Genomic DNA, 5,053 nt, shown 5'->3' with positions numbered 1-5,053 from the left:
CATCTCTCTAAATAGATATAAGTGAAGCAAGAGAGTTTAATTCTTTCTACAAAAGATATGCCCACGCTCTAACAAATATAAGTGAAGCAAAAGAGCATTCTATAAATGGCGGTTTTCTATTTAAAGAGAAACAGGCAATCCAAACTTCAAATGATATAAGTGAAGCACATGAAGCATTCTATAAAACCGTACTCAAAAGATATAAGTGAAGTGCAAAGAGCATTCTATAAACCAACCAGGGACTATCTCATACCAGCATGGTGTGACGCCCTCGATTTGACCGTACACTAATCATACACGCAAATGTGTACGATTAAAATCAAGGACTCACGGGAATATATCACAACACAACTCTAGACACAAATTAAAATAATACAAGCTTTATATTACAAGCCAGGGGCCTCGAGGGCTCGAATACATAAGCTCGAATACACAAGAGTCAGCGGAAGCAACAATATCTGAGTACACACATAAGTTAGACAAGATTTGCCTTAAGAAGGCTAGCACAAAAGCAACATTGATCGAAAAGGCAAGGCCTCCTGCCTGGGAGCCTCCTAACTACTCCAAGTCGTCAGCGGCCGTCACATAGTAGTAGGCACCCTCGGGGTAGCAGTAGTCATCAGTGGTGTCATCTGGCTCCTGAGATCCGTCATCTGGTCGCAACAATTGGGTATGGGGGAAAAGAGGTAACAAAGCAGCCGTGAGTACTCATCCAAAGTACTCGCAGGACTTACATCAGATCTAAACTAAGTATGCATCTGTATCAAAGGAATGGGTTGTATCTGTGGACTAAACTGCAGAATGCCAGAAGGGAAGGGGAAAGCCTAGCCTATCAAAGACTAGCATCTTCTGGAAAACCACCATCTTGCAGCAACAGGAGGGAGTAGAGTAGCATAAAGTAAAGTAGCAGTAGTGTTATCAACCTCGGCCAGAGATCCTTTCTCGACTCCCTGCGAGAAAGCAATCCCAGAGCCATAGTATCCATTCATCATAACCATGTCTCATATCCATTTCTCATCTCAAGTATCCGGTTCTAGTTGTATCGATCGGGATACAACTCCAAGTGTCCGTTACCGTAGGACAGGCTATCAATAGATGTTTTCTTCCCTGCAGGGGTGCACCAACTTACCCACCATGCTCGATTAACTCTGGCTGGACACACTTTCCTGGGTCATGCCCAGCCTCGGCCAAACAATACGCCGCAACCCGACCTAGGCTTAATAGAGAGGCCAGCACACTGGACTAAACCTATGCCCCAGGGGTCTTGGGCCATCGCCCTAGGAACTCCTGCACGTTGCGTGGGCGGCCGGTGAGCAGACCTAGGTACCTCCTTCAAAAAGGTAGGTGCTTACCAGTCCAACCCGGCACGCGCCGCTTAGTCGCTGACGTCTATTAAGCTTCGGCTAATGTATACGACACAGAACGCCCATACTATGCCCACGTGATGGTTAGTGCTATGAGGCCAGAGGCCCCTCGGATCAAATATCCAAATCATAGTGGATTAGGAGCACGCGGTAACAAGCAGAGACTCATGAAAGATGTGACCCCGTTGCCCCGTCTCGAGTACTTGCGGCAAGGGCTAAGAATGCCCGGCCACGCCTCGTAAGTATCTCACGGGCACCTTCCAGGTCAACTCGACTCCACATCACTCGCTATTAAGCTCGCGCAGGTACCCCTCAGGGCCGACCCGTCTTTAGTAACATGGCTCAGTGTAAAGTTATAGTAACCATAGTAACTGTGTGTCTAACACCAAGGGGAAAACCCGAGGAATCACCCCCGGTGAATCCCACTCGATGTTATCATCAAGGTGAACGTAAGAGGATCCACCCTTGAGGTTCACATTTGACGGGTTGCACGACAGAGCCGTAACAGAAGTGGTTAAGGAGGAAATCACCCTCGATGACCACTACCGGATATGAGGTTCCACCCTCAGGAGTGATGTATGAGGTTCCACCCTCGGCACTCGATGGTAACTCTGCTGAGTCATACAACTAGGGGGTGATGTGCGGTGTCGGGGCCTAGGCATCAATCCCGTTGATCGGGTCTTCGATGATGAAACAGGGGCAACAAGGACAAGGTGGGGGTCACTGATAGATCACTAACCAACCTATACTAAGCAGTTTAGGATAAGCAGGTAAGGTATGAAAGCAGGTAACAACAACAGGCTATGCATCAGAGTAGGATCATACAGAAAGCAGTAGCAGTTCTAATGCAAGCATGAGAGGGAAAGAAATGGGCGATATCGGAATGCTCAAGGGGAGGTTTGCTTGCCTAGTTGCTCTGGCAAGGAGGGGTGGTCGGGGATGTAGTCGTACTCAGTCGCATCAACGTCGGTCTCGAGGTCTACCGGAGAAGAAGAGGGGGGAGAAACAGTAAATATGGGGCAAACAAGCATCACAAAATATAACAAGGCAAAACACGGTGCCAGGGGTGACCTAACGCAGTACTAGGCGATACTGGCGAAGGGGGAAAACATCCGGGAAAGTTTTCCTGGAGTTAGGCGTTTTCGGACAGATGAAACGGAGGAGGTCGGTTGCAGGTTTGCTTTGCTAGGGACGTGTGGTGTATGCACGGGTTGTGTATCCGGGTTCGTCTTGTCGTTCTGAGCAACTTTCATGTACAAAGTTTTTCCATCCAAGCTACGGTTTATTTTATATTGATTTTAAAAGATTTAAATCATTTTTAGAATTTATTTGATTATTTAATTCAACATTATCCAGAATAGTGCTTGCTGACATCATCATGACGTCAACAGTCAATAGAGATGTTGACTGGGTCAAACTGACGTGTGGGTCCTGCATGTCATACACTGTTAGTTAATTAACAATAATTAATTAGGTTAATTAGCTAATTAGGTTAGGTAAATAGGATTAATTAAGTTAATTAATTAATTAATTATTTTATTATTTATTTATTTATTTTAAATTCTTTTTCATTCATTTTTTAAATGTTCTGGGCTGGGCCCATCCGGTCAGTGGCCCAAGGCCATCGCAGGCGTGCGGGCGCCAGAGGTGCGGTTACGGGCACACCCGCGCAGGGCCGAACCCAACCGGGGAGGCGAGGCGAGGCCACCGGGGCGCGGTGGGTGCTTGGCCGGCGTGGGCGACGACCACCGGAGGCGGACCCGGGCGACGAGCGCCTGCCCGTCCGGCAGGACTCTATGGGGCAGCGGCGAAGGGGGGCGTTGCCGACGCTGGCGGTGGGGGTGCCGGGGCGCAAGCGGGAGAGGGGACGCGCTAGGCGAGGCCGTGGCCAGAGCAGGACGGCGCGGCGAGCGCAGGCGAAGGCAGCGGCGGGGCCGCGTGGACCGGGGAAGGACGGCAGCGACATGAGGAAGGACCGCGCGCGCGGCGACGCGACGGGACGACGGGCGTGGGACAAAGGCGACCGACAGCGGTGGTCGTGGGCGGGGCAGGGCGCATGCAGGGCGCGTTGGGCACGGCCTTACGAGCAGGTGCGACAGTGGAAGAGAGGAGGGGATCAAGGCTCACGGCGAGGGGTAGGGATTATGGCAGCGTGCTCGAGGAGGACGGGGACGACAGCGTCCGGTGAGGGAGAGGACGAGGTAGACGACAGCGACGACGACGAGGAAGTCCGGCGACGGGGGCTCTGCGCAGCGACGTCGGCCTCGGGGCGCCGCGGGTGTCGGGGGCGAGGTGGGGTCAGGAGCGATGTGGATCGCGCGGACCCAGCAGAGAGAGGGAGAGGAGTGGAGGAAGGCGAGGAGGACGGCGGTGGGGCGGCGCCGGGGTGGGCACCGGTGACGGGGCACGAGGCGGCGCCCCTCGATCTGGATCGAGGGGGAGGGGGTGAGGGAGCGATAGGTGGGGAGAGCGAGTGGGGAATGGGCAGCGGTTAGGGCTTCGGCTGTGTGGGAGGGGGGTATGGGGAGTGGGGGAGGCCGCGGTTGGGCCGGCCTGGTGGGTTGGGCCGGTTGTTACGGATGGGACAAGGCCCAGGGGGCTTGGTGGGGTTCTCTCTCCCTCACTTCTTTTTTTCTTTTATTTGCTCTCTTTTGCATTTTCTTTTAGTACCAAATGAGTTTTGTTTTGAATAAAACTTGGCACATAAAACTAACACAATACCTTGAGATGGAATAAAAAGTTTGGGGTCAAAAGGAGTTGCCTAATTAATTTTAGAAATTGAAAAGGCCAATTTAAATGCTGCTGGAGCACTGAATTAATTCCCATGCGCATTTTGGGAATTTAGAAGAGGTTGGTTCCAACATGACAATTACTCAGTGATTATTTGCCACACTTTGAACATTTTAGTTTTCATGTTTGGCAAATTGAATTTTTGACTTTGAATTTGAGTTTGAACATGAACAGTGATTTGGATCAAGTGAGTATTAGCAACAGTAGTGTGATGACATGGCACCCTCAACAGTAGATTACTGTAGCATGACACTGGGGGTGTTACACATGGTGCATAAAAGAAAAATGAAAACTAGATGCAAAAGACGCTCCAAGATTTGCACATATCGCATGAACGAAACGAATCCGAAAACATACCGATATTTGTTGAAGAAAAAGGGGATGCCTTCCGGGGCATCCCCAAGCTTAGACGCTTGAGTCTTATGGAATATTTACTTGGGGTGCCTCGGGCATCCCCAATCTTGAGCTCTTGCCTCTCTTCCTTCTTCTCACATCGAGACCTTCTCGATCATCGAACACTTCATCCACACAAAATTTTAACAGAAAACTCGATAAGATCCGTTAGTATAATAAAGCAAATCACTAATCTAAGTACTGTTGCAAACCAATTCATATTTTGTTTTTTCATTGTGTATACTGTAATGTAACTTTTTCATGGCTTAATCCACTGATATAAATCGTTAGTTTCATCAAAACAATCAAACTATTCATCAAAAACAGAATCTGTCTAAAACAGAACAGTCTGTAACAATCTGAACATTCACCATACTTCTGATACTTGAAATATTCTTCCAAAATTAGGAAAAATAAAAAATTTGTATATAAAGGCAGTGCAAAAAGAATCAGAATCATTTGACGTTCCAGCTAAAAATGTAAAATCGCGCACTACAGCCAAAGTT

At 49.1% G+C, this 5,053-nt stretch overlaps 1 long non-coding RNA gene across 1 annotated transcript; it reads right to left on the bottom strand.

Moving 5' to 3' along the window:
• Positions 1-336: 336 nt before the first annotated feature.
• LOC147959820 (uncharacterized) lies at positions 337-3,846 on the bottom strand. The gene is made up of 3 exons (XR_015612168.1): positions 3,492-3,846; positions 2,272-2,343; positions 337-653 (listed from the first exon to the last, which is right to left on the bottom strand). It is a non-coding gene; the product is annotated as an uncharacterized LOC147959820 (long non-coding RNA).
• Positions 3,847-5,053: the final 1,207 nt, after the last annotated feature.

Source organism: Triticum urartu, chromosome 7A, assembly GCF_056163025.1.
Source record: "Triticum urartu cultivar PI428250 chromosome 7A, HENAU_Tu73, whole genome shotgun sequence".
Lineage (NCBI taxonomy): Eukaryota > Viridiplantae > Streptophyta > Magnoliopsida > Poales > Poaceae > Triticum > Triticum urartu.
This window is presented reverse-complemented; position numbering and strand designations above follow the sequence as displayed.